Source organism: Monodelphis domestica, chromosome 2 (assembly GCF_027887165.1).
Source record: "Monodelphis domestica isolate mMonDom1 chromosome 2, mMonDom1.pri, whole genome shotgun sequence".
NCBI classification, from domain to species: domain Eukaryota; kingdom Metazoa; phylum Chordata; class Mammalia; order Didelphimorphia; family Didelphidae; genus Monodelphis; species Monodelphis domestica.
In genome coordinates, this window is record NC_077228.1 from 35,025,305 (window position 1) to 35,044,346 (window position 19,042).

The 19,042-nt window shown below is 41.2% G+C and overlaps 1 protein-coding gene across 11 annotated transcripts in view; it reads left to right on the forward strand.

The window, feature by feature from the left end:
- Window positions 1–19,042, forward strand: part of EVI5 (ecotropic viral integration site 5) — a 221,510-nt gene that overhangs the window by 5,719 nt on the left and 196,749 nt on the right. For 2 of the 11 annotated variants that reach the window (XM_016429822.2, XM_016429824.2), the window contains exon 1: window positions 10,279–10,465. The exons of the other annotated variants lie outside the window; for them this stretch is intronic. The gene's annotated coding sequence lies outside the window, so the exon portion shown is untranslated. Of the gene's footprint in view, window positions 1–10,278; window positions 10,466–19,042 lie in introns of those variants that run through there. 11 annotated transcript variants of the gene reach the window in all.

Below are 19,042 nucleotides of genomic sequence, written 5' to 3' on the forward strand. Positions count from 1 at the left end.
AAAGACACTTGTAGAAGGTGGGACTTTAGCTGAGGTGTCAAGGAAGCCAGAGACTCTAGGAGGCAGGGATGAGAAGAGAGACTCGCAAGCTATATGCAGTTATAGATTTTTTATTTTATTTATTTTTTGGAAAATGTTATTTAATTAGATGGTTTAGAATATTTTTCCATGGTTACAAGAGTCATGTTCTTTCCCTCCCCTCCCCTCCCCCCTTCACGTATCTGATGTGTAATTCACTGGGTTTTACATGTGTCATTGATCAAGACCTATTTCCATATTACTAATATTTACACTAGGGTGAGTTTTTATTTGAATATTTTGGATAATATTTCATTTCATCAATGGGTTCGAGCCAAGAACACATGTGATACCCAGTGGAATCGTGCATCGACTATGGGAGAGGTGGTGGGAAGGAGTGGGGGGAGGAAAAGAAAATGATCTTTGTTTCCAATGAATAATGTTTGGAAATGACCAAATAAAATAATGTCTAAAGCAAAAAAAAATTTCATTTCATCTCCTAGATTACTTTTGGACCAAAACAGTGTGAGTGGGGTTTGTAATCAAGCCATTTGAAGTTTTATTTGAAGTCACAGACTAGTTGTCTTTTTAACCCCTTACCTTCCATCTTGGAAATCAATACTGTTTATTGGTTCTAAGACAGAAGAGTGGTAAGGGCAGAGCAATGGGGATTGTGACTTGTCCAGGGTCACACATGCAGGAAGTATCTGAGGTCAGATTTGAACCCTAAACCTTCCATCTCTGGACCCCGTTCTCAGTCCATTGAGCCACCCCACTGCCCCATCATAGACTTGTTGAGGAGAAAGGTAGTGGACTAGGATTTTCAGGGTGGGAGCCCTCTGATGCCTGGGGGGCTACTGCAACTTTTTAAAATAGACTCTTAATAGCTGTGTGACCCTGGGCAAGTCACTTAAGCCTGTTGACCTCAGTTTCCTCATCCATAAAATGAGCCGGAAAACAAAATGGCAAACTACTCCAGTACCTTTGCCAAGAAAACCCCAAATGGGGTTATGAAGAGTAGGACAAGACTGAACAAGAAAAACTGAAGTTATTAAGAATTTCCCCTTATATCCAGTCTCTGTGATTCTTTCCTGACTCTCAGAAATTTACTCTGGAAGTTTTTCTATTGCTATGTTATTGGGATGGGGTGAGCAGCGAGGTTAGAGCAATATGAATGGCTAATAGAATTCATGAGAATTGTGGGTAGATCATCTTGCCCCCCCCCCCCCACTCCAGAGGCAGACTCACACAAAAATGGAAAGTTGGTTGAGATGGTACCAGGGCAAAGAGCTTTGGTATGCTCAAATCTTGTAGGAATGTAGAAAAGCTTTTCTCTGGACATTGATGCCTACTGAGGAAACTGGTCTCAGCATCTGTGTCTAACCCTACCTATCTATGGTTTTGCAGGAAGGAATTAGCCTCCTGAAATTAGGATCATGGCTTTGGAGCTAGAAGCAACCTTACTTAGCAGTTATCTACTCCCATCCCCTAATTTTATAGGTGAGGAAACAGGCCTAAAGAGCTTGGTTGGGTGACTTGTCCAAGTAGTGGAGCTGGGATTTGGACTCAGATTTTCTTTCTTTAGATGTTGAGCGCTCTTTAATGCCCAAAGACAGAGAAACTTGAGATAATTGGCAGTAAAGGCTTCTTTATTGGTTTGGGTCGTCATAGAGAAGCCAGAAATATGGTTCCAAACACCATCGATTTATGAAGAGTTCCATTAGAACCTTTGCTCTGCCAACTTGTGAATTGTGTGACCTGATAGAAATCACTTGACCTCTCTGGATGTGTTTCTTCATTCCTCTATTCTGGGGATTGGACTACACGATGACATAACTGACCCTTAGGCTACGCTTGAAAGTCTGCAAAATGCTTTACTTACATCCCCTCATTTGATTCCTGAAACAACCCTTTGAGGTAGTCACCAAAGATATTAATATCCCCATTTCATAGATGAGGGAACTGAGGTTAAGTGGATGAATCATGGTCACATAGTTAGCAAATGGCAGAGGCAGGATTCAGATACAGGCTTTCTTGTCTCTAGGCCTGGTACTCAAGTCATCGTTCTGCCCTGATGATTTTTAAGGTCTTTTCCAGTGCTGATATTTTATGACTAAATGAAAACAAAGAGCTGTTTGAGGTCTGAGGGGAAAGGAGACATTGATGCCAAGGATCTGGGAAGGATTCCTTGAAGTGGTAATATTTGAGTTAGGCTTTAAAGGTTGGGGTTGGTGGCGGTGTATAAGTTTGATTACATAAAAAAAGCAAATTTTTTAGTTGTACAAACAACTCCAGTGCAGCTAAGATTATAAAGCAAACAATTCCCTGAGATTCTTTTTTACCACAAGTTTCTCTGATAGAGGTTTGGTTTTTTTTTTTCTTTCTAAGCTATGTTGGGAACTGATTCTTATTTATAAGAAAAGAGCCATTACCCAATTGAAAAATGGCTAATGATTCTGCTGGAAATGTGTTGTTTGAGATGTCGGTGGAGGCAGTGTAGGAGTCAATATAGAAATCTGAGAGTCAGTTTCAGAGAGATGATAGTCTCTTTCCTGAGTGTGAGTCACGCATCAGGAACTATCTACTGGGCACTTTGAACTGGATGTTTCATGTGCATCTCAACTCAATATGCCCCAAAGAGAACTTCTTATTTACTCCCCCGTCTCCCCCTCTTCTGAACTTCTCTCTCTGTAAAGGGCTCCATCGTCCTTCTGGAACAGCCTTGACATCACCCTTGACTCCTAGCTCTTCCTGATTCCACATATCCAGTCAATGAATCTTTCCACTTCTACCTTCCAAGGTTTCCCAATCTGTCCTCTTCTCTCTACTTAGACAACCAACATCCTCACCTACATTATAACTGTCTCCTAGTTGTTTCTCTTATCTTAAGGTTGTCCCCTTTCTATTCTACCCTCTGTAGAGCTGCCAGAGTTTATTTTATTAGACTACTGGTCCATTATGTCACTACTCAAGAAACACCAATGGCTATCTACTGTTTTGTTTTTGTTTTTTTTAACCTGTCTTTTTAATTTTTTTAAAATATTTTTATATATAAATAAATGTATAAATAAATAAAACGTATATTTTTAAATACTGTCTATTGGTTCCAAGGCAGAAGAGTGGTAAGGGCTAGGCAATGGGGGTTGAGTGACTTGCCCAGGGTCACACCGCTGGGAAGTATCTGAGGCCAGATTTGAACCTAGGACCTCCTGGTCTCAAGGCTTGGCTCTCAATCCACTGTATCTACTACTTTTACAATGAAAGAAAATAATAAATAACATTTAGGTAGCACTTACTATGTACCACGGTACTGTGCTAAGCTCTTTACAATTAGTATCTTAACTTTGCTAGCTCAAAGGAGACTTTCCCTAAAGGGTGCTTTCTCTAGGTTGCAGAGGATACAAATAAATATTACTAATTTCTTGAAAAAAAAAACAATTAGTATCTTATTTGATCACTACTACACTGTTGTGAGGTAGGTGCTGTCATTTCCCCCATTTTACGGTGGAGGAAACTGAGGCAGACAGAGTTTGTGACTTGCCTCTGTTTGGCATTTAAAAGCCTGTTAGCTATATTACCTTGGGCAAGTCATATTTAATAAACATTTGTTGATTAATGGAAATAAAATGGTCAGAGAAGCTTTCATTGGTTTTAGCCTTCCAGCTCCATCATCAGCTTATCTTATCTCTTACTGCATCATAATTACTCCCTTCTTCATCTCTCCTTTCTTGCTTACCGGGCTGTTCTTTAGTGAATATCATGCTCTAAGAAGAAAGGAATCTGTTGCCCTGTTTAAAAATTTTTTATTTAGCTGCCTAAGAACTCACATGTGTGAAATTCCATTGTGTTGAAATCCCACCCCTTGCTCTAGTTGAAAGTTGATTGGCTCCAATCTGCATATTTGACTCTTAGTCTTTCTTCCTAGAGTGATCAACCAATCAATATGCATTTACTAAGAATCAACTATATACTACTACATAGCAGCAACTAGGTGACCTCTTGGATTGAGCAGTAGTTAGTCAGAAAGACCAGAGTTCAAGTCTCCCCTTGGACACTTACTAGCTCGTGTATCCTTGGGAAAGTCATTTTAATCTTTGACTGAATAAAACTGGAGAAAGAAATGGCAAAACCAGTCCAGTATTTTTGCCAAGAAAACCCCACAAAGAGTTGGACATGGCTAAATGATTGAACGAGGTCAAATGGTGAAGGGCTTAAAAAGCTAAAGAGAAGATGATATTTTATTTTCGTATTTTATCTAGAAGCAATAGACAATCACTGGAGTTGATTGAATAGGGGAATGTGTAAGGACAGAAGACTTTTTCTGCGTTGATTGTGCCAATTATAAGGGGGCAGATCTGCTCTGCATTGATGATGCCAATTAAGGGGTGGCATACCCTCCTTGACAATATTGAGATACCAAAGAAAGAGGGGCCCCTACAGCTTGGTTATTAATAGGTTTTATTAGGTTTGTTAGGGTTAATTAGAATAATTTGGGTTACTGAGGAGGCTTACTCACAAGAGGCAGGACAGAATAACATGGTGGATCCCTGACACCAATGCCAGGCCAGGTCAGATAGACAGAAATAGAACAAAGAAGGCAGAGTGCCAGGGATTGCCCAGAGTCACCCGAAAATTTTCCCATGGCATAGCTGGAGCTTCTTTTGCTCTTTACATTTACTCCAGGTTGTTGACATTCTCTGGGGAGTCACAGGTCACATTCTCACTCCAGCTCCCCCAGTACAACATGAGATAGTCAGATTTTCACTTAAGGTAAATCACTTTGGTAGCAGTGTGGAGGGTGGACTGGAGTGGGGAGACACTGGAGGCTGGAACATAAATTAGGAAGCCATTACATTAATCCAGGTGAGAGGTGATGAGGTCCTAAATAGCTGTGTGAGGAGAGAGATGGGATAGAAGTGACAAGATCTGGCAAGAGACTGAGTATGTGTGGTCCAGGAGAAAAGGAACTCAAGGCCAACATGGAGGTTTGGAGCCTCAGATCCCGGAAGAATGGGGGTGCTTTCAACAGAAACAGAGGAGGCTGGAAGAGATAAGGATCTGGGGGAAAAGGGTGAATTTTGTTCTGGAGGGTAAGTCTGAGATATTGTTAGGATATTCAGTTGGAAATATCCAATAGGCAACTGGTAATGTAGGGTTGAAGCTCAGGGGAGAACCTCAGGTCAGATACAGGTACGTATGTGTGAGTCATCAGTATGGAAACAATCATGTAAGCCTGTGAGAGTTGATGAGCTCACTCAGAGAGAAGGGGTAAAGAGGGAAGAGGAGAGGAGGGGGCCTAAGGCAGAGGCTTGTTTAGGCAGGTAGGACAAGACGAAGGAGGGGGTAGTGATATGAAAACCCTGAGAGGAGAGAGTATCCAGGAGAAAAAGGGTGGTCAACAGTGTTAAGGAAGGAAGGAAAAAATAAAATCAGCTTTTATTGAGATCTTCTTATATTCAAGGAACTCTACAAATATGTCATTTGCTCCACAACAGCTTTGGGAGGTAGGTGCTATTATTATATCTGTTTTACACTTGAAGAAAGTGAGGCAGACAGAGGTTAAATGATACAGGGTCACACAGGTTATAGATGTCAGCCTAAATCTGAATTTGGATCTTTCTGACTGTAGGTCCAGCACTCTGAGGCAGGGTGGTGGGAACTTGGGTTTTCCTAACTTTGGGTCCAAAGTTTTATCTACTCTGCCACTTGGCTGCCTCTAAAGGCAGAAGGGAGGGAGGGGACTGCCAGATGGAAGGGCATATAGAACATTGGACCCAGAGTCAGGAAAACCCAAGTTTCCATCCTACCTCAGACACTTACTGGCTGTGTAATTCTAGGCAAGTTATTTAACAGGTACCTGTCTCAGTTTCCTCATCTGTAAATAATAAATAATAGCATCTCCCTCACAGGATAAAAGTACTTTGTAAATGTAAACACTATCTCTATAGGGATAGCGAGGTGGCATAATGGATGGAGATCAAGACCTGGAGTTGGGAGAACCTGGATTCACACTTTTTAGCTATGTGACCCTGGGCAAGTCACAACCCCATTTGACTAGCTCTTTCCTTTCTGTCTTAGAGTTGTTACTAAGATAGTGTAAAAATTAAATTATATCTATAATAATAAAAGTATTATATTTTATGAGGTTTATTAAGGATTATTAGAAATCAAGGAATAAAGAAGATACAAAATAAAAACCACATGCCCATGGCTGATTAGCCCATTCAAAATCCCCACACTTACTATACTTGCTACATCATGGCAATGGAAAGAGAAGAGAGCTTGGGAGGTGTTACTGCCAATTAAATACCAATTGTGATCTCACCAACTTGGGGACTCAGGTGAGATTATAGGGAATTCTGGGAAATACCAAGGATTTCTGGGGATTGAAGTCTAGGGCTCAAAATCTCCATTTTTACAATAGACAGGTTTTTTTTTTTAAAGCACTATATAAATGCTAACTATTATTATTAGGAGGATGGAGACTGAAAAAAGACCAACTGATTTGGCAATTAAGATCTTATTGCCAACTCTGGAGAGAGAATTTTCAGTCAAAGGATAAATTAGGAAGCATGGGTCTTGGCAAAGAAAAATAATCCTAATAATAAGCACTTACATGGAGAACTTTTAAGATTTTGCAAAGTACTTTCCATATGCTATCTCAATTGATTCTTGAAATTTTACTCTTGAGGTGCAATTATTATCTGCATTTTATTGATGAGCAAACTGAAGCTAAGCAAAACGAAGTGACTTGACCCTGTGACAAAGCTAATATCTAAAGTAGGATTTGAACTCATTTCCTTGTCTCCAAATGCAATTGGCTATCCATGACACCTCGTTACTTCAAGAGGAGAGACTTGGGCATGTTTGAAGGCAGTAGGGAAGAACCAGGGGTGAGAAAGCAGTTGAAGATGGGAGAGAGGGATGATGAAGGTGGCAGTCTGCTGGAGAGGAACTCAGCTGATCCATGTAGGGGTGATGTGGCCTTGGCAAGGTGACAGACCACCTAATTGTCAGAGCCTGGGAGAAAGGAGAAAACAGACAATGGGGGATAAAGTCAAGGGGGCTTTGAGATGAAGAGAAGAGAACAAGAAGGAGCTCGGACAAATAGCCTCAGTTTTCTCAGTAAAGTCAAAGGCAAAAGTCCTCAGCTGAAACAGAGGGAGGGAAGGGTCAGTGTGGGAAGCTGGAGGACAGAATAAAAGGTCTGAAAAAGCTTTTGTGGGGCTTGAGATAGAGAATCAATTAGAGAGGAATCAAAGACTGCCTTGTTGCGGTGAGGGCCCAGATGAAGTCGAATGACTTGAATATATAATGTAAGCAGTCATTGCCCAGTCCCCAGGCCTTTGTCTAATGTGGTTTCTAATTCGTTGTAATTGATCTTTTATCCATCTTAAGATTCTTGGAAGTAGGTATAATAGAGGAGAGGCTGGCTGTTGATACTTCCTGGCTGTATGACATTTGTAGGACTGCAGGATGGCCCAGTGTCGATGGGTTTGGATCTACACGGTGGGTGGCAATGACCAAATTGGCTGTCATTTTTTGACTTTGTGGCCCCAGTAGTAGCACAGGGTGTGGCACTTTATTTTTTTCTTCCTGGTTTGTGAGTTCATTATTGTACTGAGCTCCTGGTTATAAAACTCCTATCTTATATAAATGTGGCTTTTACAAAATTGATATTTAATAGCTAGCATTTATATGGTGCTTTACAAATATCATCTCATTTTATCATTACAACATCCTTGGGAGTTAGGTATTATTATGAGTCCCCATTTTACAGATGAGAAAGCTGAGACGGGAAGAGGTTAAGATATTAGTTTATTATCCAGTTGCTAAGTGGCTGAGAAGGAATTTAAACACAGATAATGACTCCACATCCAAAATCTATCTACTGTGCTACCAAGCCGCTTTATGAATGCTTATGGAATTGAATTGATGAAATCATAGATCCTTTGTTATATTAAATATGACTTATGAGCTTCAGGTAGTCCAAGATAATGAAAATAAAGCTTGCTTGCACAAAGTAAGTGCTTAATATTTGTTTGAATTTAATTAATTAAAAGTACATTTCAGGTGAGTGGGTATCCTTTTTGGGCCTTGAATCGTCACTTCAGTCAGACTTCCACCTGGGGGAAATATCTTTGGAAATGTTGTGGCCTTTGTTGTGCCTCACTTTGCAGTTATTTTGATGAAATGCCAAGCTAATTCACACAACTAGTCAAATTTAAAATATTGCAGAAGTTGAACTTTCAGGGCTCTTAAGCCTCCCTGGGGCGATGTCTTGAATAGTCTCCACCTTAGAGTTATTGGACTTCTTGTTTTCCACTACTGCCCTTCTTCATGTTATTGACTCAATTCTTAGATGAGATTTTTGGAGACATGATAGAACTCTTACTCCCAAGTGCTCCCATTTCTATGTAATGCTCTTTTGAGAACCACCTTCCATAGATTTAAATGAGAAAATAACCAGTTACCATTAGGGATAATTTCTAGGCAAATGAGTTTGGCACTTTTTTGTTCTGATAATTACAAGGAGCTTGGTGAGCCACATCTGAAGTGCATAATGCTAGCTATGCACTGTGTTTCTCTCTCTCCCTTTTCTCCATGCTGCCTGTTTTCCTGGGAGACCTCTTTCTTGATCGAGTGGGTTGCCTTGGTCTCAAACCAAGTCCATTATTAGGCTTTGCAGAATTCCTGCTTTGCTGCCAGAGTTTGGTCTTCTGGGTGGCTGCTTGGCTGGTCTTCAAATCCTAGTGCCTTAACTTGGAGGTTGGGGGGAAGGAAGCCTTGGCAGACTCCTCTGGGGTGTAGTGTGCCTTGACTACTGATTGGCCAGGGCTTTTTACCAACTTCTGGCTCATTTACATGACAATTATTGTTTTGGAGAGGTTGCTTCCTTGGTGGGGCTTGGGCTGCAGTGGGTGGGTTCCTGCTTTCAGAATGATGGGTAAGCTATACATGCATTCCAAGGGTCTCCTTCAAGGGAATAATTATAATAATAAATCCAACATAATACCTATCGAATATTTGATTATAATAATATAATACATATACCATAAAATAACAGAATATATAACATCATAACAATGTAGAATACAGTATAATTATATTTAACATAGTAGAGTATAATTATATAACAATGTATAATAAAATTATACTAGATCATGAATTGTTATTTATAATATTATATATTATATCATAACTGCATAATATAATAGCATGTAAAATTATATATCATCTAATAGAATACATAGTAATTATGTAGAATCTAATTATACATAATAATGTGATATAACATATGACAAATGTATGTTCTCTATAATTATATATACAATATTATACTGACCTACAATATAAAACAAGTTGTAGAATAAATATCATGTAACAGAACATATAATAATTATCTGGAATATATAAAGGAGATATAGTCATATATAACAAATTATAACATATTCTCTATAATTATGTACTCTATATTATATTGATATAAAATAGGCTACAGAATTATATATATTTAATAGAATATGTAGTAATTATGTAGAACATATACAGGATGTATAATATATAACAGTATATAATGATAATATATATTCTCTATAATTCTCTTCAGTCACATGTAATAGAATTCACAGTAATCATTTCATATAGGATATATATTATATATATATGTATATATATCCTATAGAACACACACGTACATAAGACAGAGAGTGCTTCCAAGCTGGCTCCGAGCTTTTTAATAATTTGACCCCCAATAGCACCCAGCGAGGTGCGTGTCTGGGGGGATGGTGGGATGACGAGTTCGCCCATTCCCTGGAGGTGAACACTTGAGGCTGCTAGTGGAGCAGTAACTTGCCTGGGGCTACGGCTGGACCTGAAGCGCGGTGCTCTAGGCTCTGTGGTCCCGGCGCGTGGGGGAAGGAAGCAGGCAGGAGGCGGGGTGAGGGAGAAGGGGTGGTACTGCGGTTTCTGCGGCACCCCAACTATGGCCTCGTGCTGGGGAGGAGGGGCTTCCCTCGGCCGCGGGCCCTACCCGGTCTCGCCCAGCCAGACCAGGCCAGGCGGCCAGAACGCAGAGAACTGATCTCGGAGCGCGGTGAGGGCGGCCCCTATGCGTTTAAGGCCCCAGCGCCGCGCCTGCGCGCTGGACTCCCCTGACTGTCGGGCCGGCCGGGAGCGGCGGCCGAGGGCGTGGGGGCGTGTGGCTTGTGGGGGGGAACTGGGGTCGGAGTCCGCGTCGGCGCAGCAGCGGCGGCCCCAGCGGGGGGCCGGCAGGCGGGGCGCGCGCGCGGAGCGACCCTCGGACGGACGGAGGCCGGGAGGGGCGGCGGCAGCGGCGGCCTGGGGAGCCGAGCTGAGGCGGCCAGAAGTGGCGGCGGCGGCGGGGGCTGCCGGCTGCTGGATGGGAAGTTGATGCGGACGCCAGAGCCCGCCCCAGATCTCCAAGGTGAGGCGGGCAGGAGGGAGGCCGGGGCCGTGGCCCGCGGCGCGGCTCGGCGTTCAGTGCCCCTCGACGCAACCCGCGGCCGGGAGCCCGGAGCCTCGGGCCGAGCCACCTCCGCTAGGATCGGGGGCAAGTGACCGGGGTTCAGGCCGGCGTCCTCCCCGCGCGTCCCGGGACTTCTAGAAGAGCGCTCCCGGCTCCCAGCCGCGGCGCTCCTTAAAGCTGCTGGGGAGCAGAGAGTACTTCAGCGCCTGTCCCTCTTCTCTCGGACTCTTCCTCGCGTCACCCCCAAACCCCCACTCTACCGCCTCGCCCCGTGGATCTCCCCCTTCCAACTCAGAGCCCTCGACGTCACCACAAACTTTATTTAGGAGCTGGAACCTCCAGGGAAGGACCCATTCCCTCCTCGGGTGCGCTTTTCAGACAGAGCAACCCCCAGTTCTGGCAGTCGCCTCCGGGTACAGCCTTTATTTCTCCCTCACACCCACTTAACAGATGGGCAAACTGAGGCAGCAGGCGAGGAAGCGATTTGTCCAGGGTCACAGTCTGAGGCTGCACCCCTCCTCAGCTTGTTGGCATCACCCTTGGGGGTTCTGTTGAATCTGCTTTAGTACAGTCGGATAATCTAAGTTGGTTAGGGGCCAGCTCTGTGCCGGTCACTGCCCCCCTTAGTGCTGGAGGTGGCACAGGGAAGGGGGACAAGCCTCAGGGCAGTCCACCAGACGATAAATGGGGAAATAGCAAGCCAGGATTAAGAGAGTCTGGGACCGGGAAGGCTTCGTGGGAAGGTGGGACTTGGGCTGAGGCTCCAAGGGAACCCGGACAAGCTTTCCAGAGCCGAGAGATGCTGGGGTCTTGTCCCAGGAATAGCTCAGGACACCCTTGGAGTTTTAAGTGGAGGCAGGTGACACTGCCACCCTGGGGCTGGAGGGACAGCCCTTTGACAGCTGAGGGCAGGACTGGCCAGAGTGGGGAGAGAGCAGCTGGTCAGAGCCACTCTCAGGCCCTGCACCAGGAGCAAGAGGCTGCCTGCCCAATGGTCGGAAGCTAGGGGCCGTTGGGGCGTGTATGGATACAATTTACTGCTGCTCCAGCCTTGGAAAAGCCTCAGAGTGTGGCTGTGATTTGTGCCCTCCTAAAACTCTTGTCAAGTACAGGGGCTGGTGGGAATGCAGATCACGTGATCTTCTTGTCACTTACCCCTTCCATTTCAGTCAGATAAAGGAGAGCTCAAACATGGACCCATCCTGCTTCTGCTCAGGTCTTTCCTTTTCCCCATCACCATTCTCTGGGCCACTCCTCTTCAATTGGGAATTACTCTTGATTCTTCCCTCCCTCTCCTACATTAAATTCCCAAGTCCTGTTGATTCTTTCATTTTAAATGTGTCTTGGATGATATTTGTTCCTGCTGCCACCCAGTCCAGACCCTGTTGTATCATAGGGTCTGCCATTTCATTGTGGTGCCTGCTGTTTGTCCCATATCTACAAGTAACTAAAAGATGGATTTTCCTCCTGGTTTTATGCCTTTCCAAAATGCCCTGTACAACCTTGCAAACTAATTTGGATTGTAGGTTTAGAGCTCAAAGGGACTTTAGAGGCCATCAATTCTTATCCTCTTATTTGACAGTTAAAGAAAGTGAGGCAAACAGAGGATCATTGACTTGTCTAGGGTCACACAGCTAATAAGTACTGGAGACAGGATTTGCTAGTAGAGTGCAGGTTCAGTATTCTGTCTTCTGTATCAGTTTGTTGCTTTTTAATTTTAATTTTCCTCCCTTCCCCTCCCCCAACAGAAATTCATAGAACCAGAGCAGATTTGTAAAGCTCTGGACTCTTGCAATAAAATACCATGATTAGTCTTTGGTTTTAGAATTATATCTACTTCAGCTCATCTTCTATGTGACTGGCAGGTTGCTATTCCTAAAACAACATTTTCTATATGTTTTCTCCTACTATTCAAAACTTCTTCACTCAAATTTATCTCATTATTCCCTGGACATACCATGCTCATTTTTGGACATGCCTACAATGCCTTCAGATCTCTCCCCACTTCTACATCCTACTATGAAGAAGACTTGGACCATTAATAATAATAGTTAACAATAGCAGCAACAACAGCAACTTGCATTTATAAAGTACTTAAAAATAACTTATTTGAGCCTCACAACAATCCTCAGAGGTATGTGCTATTATTATCTCCATTTTATAGTTAAGAAAACTGAGGCACTCAGAGGTTAAGGAACTTGCCCAGAATTGGACTCAGTGTTCCTGCATCCAGGTTCTGTGCTCCATCCAAGTGGCCATCTATTTCCTCTTTCCATTATACTGTGCTTCCTCTTGTCTTTCAAGTTCTAGTTCCAGTACTGTTTCTAGAACTTCTTGTCAGGTCATCTCATTGGACTCTTTTTGTTCTCCCTTTTCAGCTACATCTCAACCCCTTCTGTGGCAGGAATGGACAGTGTCTTTTTTTCTGTTTTGACTGCATGCTAGGTGCTGGAAATAGGAGATACTCAGGAAGGGCTAATGATGATGGATCATGGGGTAGTGAGGAGGTAATTTCCTAGTTCAGTTTTCACATTGTTTCTCAAAACAAACATGTGGGCCATTTAGTTATTCTGGATATGAGAATGAAAGTGCAAAGAAGGAATGACATCATTTTATTCTTACCAGAGCAACCCCAGCACCAAATCTGTCTGACTCCTTACTGGATTGTAAACTCCTTAAGTGCAGCAAATGTTTCTTATTTACCTTTTCTTTTCTAATGCTAGCATGGTACCTTCTGGGTTCTGGAAGGTAATTAATAAACATCTCTTTAATTAGGTGATAAAGTAGTCCTGGTTCTCTGTGGTAGGATTTGGCACAAAGTATTAGAATAATGGAAAGGAGTCTGGGGAAAGGGTTTATGTCGTAAAATCTTTCCAACCCTGATAAATGGAATTTGTATTTTCAGGGTCTGAGATGTTTTAGCTCTGTAGCATCTCTATATTTTTCTTCAGTAATGATTTCTTCAGCAAATAGGGTATTTAAGGTAGAGTGGTGGTGGGGTGTTTAAATTCACTAAGTGCTTGCAAAATTACCTTTAGAGAAACAGCTACTAGTTAGAGTTGATGTGTTGTTTTACCATTGAAATACAGTTTTTGAAGACCTTTATTTGAGAACTCAGCTATGTGTACTTGGAAATAGTAACACTGCCTTTCTTTTAAAAGTTTTTTTTTGACTGTCCTTCCTGATTACTTGATATTAGTGAGATTTTACCTATATGTGTGTGTGTGTGTGTGTGTGTTTTTGAGGAGCCTTAGTAATAATGTTGGCCATCTCTAATCTCTAATAAAGTTTGTAATTTTGCTGTTGTTCACTGAGTTTGTTTGCAATTCTACCTTTTAGAAACTATCATTTCTTCTAAATGGACCACCCACATTTCTGATTTGTTGTAAATTAGATATGGCTTGTTATAATGATAATGATGATGTAATAATAATAGCTAGCATTTATATAGTAGTATTTAAGATTTGCAAAGCATAATGCATATGTTACCTTATTATATCTTATTGGAAAGGAGAAGGCCTGTTTCTAATTCATTTATTATATTGGGCTAGTTACTTTACTTTTCACATGTCAGAGTTATCTGTAAAAGGTAGGATAGTGGACTAGATGGAGTCTTTTTTCCTTCCTCCTCTCACTTCCCTAACGTTACCAAATAGTAAACAATGTCAAAAAGCAAAACTCTCACAATAAATATAAATAAAAATAACTCCCATCTCTTCTCTGGCAGAAGGTGAAAAGAGAGCAAAAGGAGATAGACATTTATATTGTGCCTACTATGTGCCAGGCACAATTCTAAGAGTTTTTTTTTTTTTTACCAAATATTAAGGTAGGTTGCATGATTTCATCTTCAGGCCCCTGGGTATCTGTCTTATTATTGTATTGATCAAAGTCTTGCAGAATTTTTTTCCCCATAATGTTGTCATGGCATAAATTGTTCTAATTCTGCTCACTTCACTGCATCAGTTCATAGAGGTCATTTCAGTTTCCTCAGCAACTGTCCATTTTGTAATTTCTTATGACAGTATTCCATTCCTTTCATATAATAGTTTGTTCCCCTATTGATGGACATACCCTCAATTTCCAATTCTTTGCCATCTCAGAAAGAGTAGCCGTAAGTATTTTTGTGTATGCCCTTTTTCTCTGATCTCTTTGGGGTATAGACCTAAGTGTATGTACAGTTTAATAGCTTTTTGGGCATGGCTCCAGAATGACTAGACTAATTCACAGCTCCACCAATAGTGCATTAATTAATAGGTCCCTCCAGCATTTGCCATTTTCCTTTTTTGCCATCTTTGCCAATCTCACAGACTTGAGATAGAAACTCAGTTGCTTTAATTTGTATTTCTATAATTATTAGCAACAGAGGATTTTTTCATGTGACTGTCCAGAGTTTGAATTTCTTAGAAAACTACTCATATAAATAAATCCTTTGACTATTTTAGAGCTACCTATCATTGAAAGTCCCTATCACTATATTTCACTAATTCGTAAATATGGGATATTTATTTGAAACTATTTCAGGGGAGTTCAGCAATGTTTTTCCTGTCTGTTCTGTGGTTTAGTGTACCACATGAAATGTTTTGAGTAACCTACTATCATCTATCCTATAGACTTGTCTGGTTTTGCAGAGCTGCAGTAATAAGTATCCTTAACCAGGGGTTCTTAACCTTTGGTTTCTGAACTTGTTTTTTAAAGAAATACTTATATAACTGTGTTTCATTACAGTTGATTTTCTTTGTAATTCTATATATTTTATGCATTTAAAAACATTTTTCTGAATAAGGTCCATTGACTTCATGAAACTGCCAAAAGAGTGGAATTCATGATTCAAAAAAGATTAAGAACTTGTTTAACAGGAGCCTGGATAATGCTTATGTCACAGCTACTTGGAATATCTAATAAATTCAAATCTCACAGCCATGTAAAAGATTAGGTGTTATTTATCAATAGAATTTCATTTTGGACTATGGCTTGATACCATATTGGTATCCTGCTCTGTTGTCCAGCTTCCCAAAGGAAAGTCTGCATGCATAATGCCATGACAAATACTAGCTTTGGCTGTTTGATGGAAGAACTTGTTCATTAACCTTGCAGATGATAAAACTGATATATTAGATGATAGATTTGGGGTAGATAATATATTCTTTGACAGAATTAGTATCTCAGAAGATCTAAACAGGTTAGAATGCTGCACAGAGCCTTAAAAAAAAAAAGAAATATAATTGGGATAGATGTAAAATCACGTCCTTAGGACCAAAACATAACTGCACAAATAGAAGATGGGGAAGATGTGACTTGATAAGCAGTTTGTGGATAACTTGGTTTTACGTTCATCATAGGATTGTAGATCTCTAAATTTTCAATTCCAATTGGACTTTTCCTCTGAACCTCATTATTCTGCAAGACCTCTGTGGTGTTATACACTGTTGATCATCTTCTCCTGGTACTTTCTCTTTAGTTTTCCTTACACTCCCTTCTTTTGGTTTTCTTCCTAATGATCTGACTCTAGACTTCTTTGCTGATTCTTGAATCTATGTCATGGCCATGAAGTGGCCTCTATGGGTTTGTCTTGGGTCGTCTTCTTTTTTCTCTCTCTGTAATATTGTACTTGTATAGTAATAATAATGATAATAGTAGCTGGCATTTTCATAATGCTTTAAGTTGCCATGGGTTCACATATCATCTCTCTGCAAATGATTCCCAACTCTATATATCTAACCTGGGTCTCTCTTAAGTTTCCATTTGTCACTTGCCTTTTGGTCAGCCTAAATTAGATGACCCCTTAGTTATCTCAAACTCAACACATGTAAAACCAAACTAATTATCTTTCCCCTACACATTCATCTGTCCCAAAGTTTTCTTTTACTGTTGGAGAGTACCACCTTGCTTATTGTAACCCAAGTTTAAACTTCACTATCGTTCTTAACTTCTCACTCTTATTCAGCCCACATATCCAGTTCATTGACCAAATCTTGTTTCTGCCTTCACAGAATATCTTGTAAAAGTCACCTTCTCTCAACTAACATAGCTACCACTCTAGTTTAGGTCCTCATCTGCTCTTACCTGGACTGTCTCTTTTCTTAAAAATTTTTTTTTCTAGTTTTATTTTTGGTTTCAAATTATTTCCCTACCCATTAAAAAAGCAAGAAAAACAAAACCCATTACAAATATTGATAGTAATACAAAATAAATTCTTATATTGACCATGTCAGAAAGAAAGAATGGAAGGAATAAGAAAAGAAAATATGCCTTAAGATAGAAAGATAGCCTATATGCCAATGTTTTAATTAAAAATTGAATTTTTAGTCACTTAGCATAATTCCAAATTACTTTCCAGAATGGTTGGACTAATTCACAGTTCTTCTAACCATAGATCAGTTCTGAATTCTCTCCCTACCCCCTTCTACTTCCCTACCTGTTGTGAAGGCAAGAAAAACAAAGCCTATTACAAATATGTAGAGCCTTGGAAACAAATTCCTGCATTATAAAATTTTCTTAATCTATGATTGAGTGTATATCATAGACTAAAAAGATGACTGCTGAGAGCCAGGCTGTGAAGTGTTTAAATGACGAACCGAATATTTTGCATTTTCTCCTAGACTAATCAATCAGTAAAAATTTATTAGGTGCTTTCTATTGTATAATTGAAAATCTGTTACCCTAAAAAAGAATTACATTATGCCAAAGGGGTCTGCCTTCTAACTGGCTTTTTGTCAATGCGCCTAGCAATCACTGGTTTTGTTCTCTATTCCTCTTATCCTCAAATTATTGTAATTTCAAAGTTGGTTATGTTTACAAGATCCATTGGAGAGACCAGTCTTCCACTGGATCTCAGGGGGTAATGTATAATTGAAAATCTGTTACCCTAAAAAAGAACTACATTTCCTGGGAGCCCACTGACTTCCTGTTCTGTACTTCCTGTAGACAGGGAATATTAGGTGGGGAAATGGAGGTTCCATCTCTTTGGCATGATGACATTGAGCTTGGTGGCAGTGGTAAGCTAAGCATGGGGGATTTTAAGTGAGTTGATCAGCCTTGGGAACATGGTCTTTATTTTGTATCCTCTTTTCCTTAATTTCTAATGATCATTAATAAACCTCCTAAAACATAATATTTTTATTATTGAGATTATTTTTAATTCTTATACTATATTCCAGGCATTGTGCTAAGGGCTGGGAATAAAAACAAACAAACAAATTAACACCCCCCCCCCAAAAAAAAATAAAACCCAAAGGCAGTCTCTGCCCTCAAGGAAGTTTTAATTTAGTAGGGGAAGACAACATGCAAATAAATATATGCAAAGCAAGGAAAATACCGAATAGGAACTGAGGGAAGGCATTAGAATTAAGAAGGGTTGTAGAAAGCTTCTGGTAGAAGGTAGGATTTTAGTTGGGGCTTAAAGAAAGTCAGAGAGGTCACTAGCTATAGTGAAGAAGAAGGAGTGTTCCAGGCATAGGAAAAAGCCACAGAGAATGCCATAGCAGAGAGATGGGAGTGTCTGGATTGTGGAATATCTGGGAGGCCAGGGTCACCGCATCAGATCACTAAATCATGTGTTGGGGAGTAATGTGAAAGAAGACTGGGCAACTAGGAGAGGGCCAGGTTGTGAAGAACTTTGAAACAGAGCTTTTTGCATTTGTTCCTGAAGGAAAGAGGAAACCAATGGAGTTTAGTGAATAGGGGAATGACATATGATCAAACCTGTGTTTTATGAAAGTCACTTCAGTGATTGAATGGAGGACGAGTTGGAGTGAGGAGAGAGACTTATGGCAAGTGTACCCACCATGATGCTATTGTAGTAATCTAGATGATGAGGGCCCGAGCCAGAGAGGGGTGTATCAGAGAGAGGTTAGGAAGGCAAAATGGACAGACCCTGGCCACAGACATGGATGCAGGAAGTGAGAGAGAGTGAGGAGTCCAGGATGACTGTTAGGTTGTCAGCCGAAGGGACTCGGAGTGGGATGTTGGCCTCTGTAGTAATAGAAAAGGTTTGTGGTGGGGTAGGATTTAGGGGGAAAGATGAGTTCTGTTTTTGATTATTGATTTTAAGATATCTATTAGACATCTTGTTTGAGATTACTGAAAGGAAGTTGAAGATGCAGGTTTGGAGGTTAGCAGAAACATGTGAGAATCATTAGCATAGATCAGTGATGGTGAACCTATGGCATAAGTACCAAAGATGGCATGCAGAATGTTCTCTGTGGGCACAGGGCTGCCCTCCCCACCCCACCCCCAGAGTTTCTTACTAGAAAAGGCAGAAAAACTCTTGCAGAACTGCTCCCCTCTCCCTCTTTACTATGCCTGATGATATTTTTTTTACATCTTCCATCCCTCTGCCTAGCAGCCAATGGGAGTGCACAGTGGGGAAGGTGGGCAGCTCACAGGCAGCAGAGCCAGAGGGGAGCAGAGCACTGGGACCACTTCCCTCCCCCTCTCCACCCCTGCTGAGGACATTCCTCACTTTACCCACCTCTCCCTAGCAGTCCAATGGGAGCGCTTCTTTCCTCCCTCGGGTGGGGTAAGGGGGGAACAAGG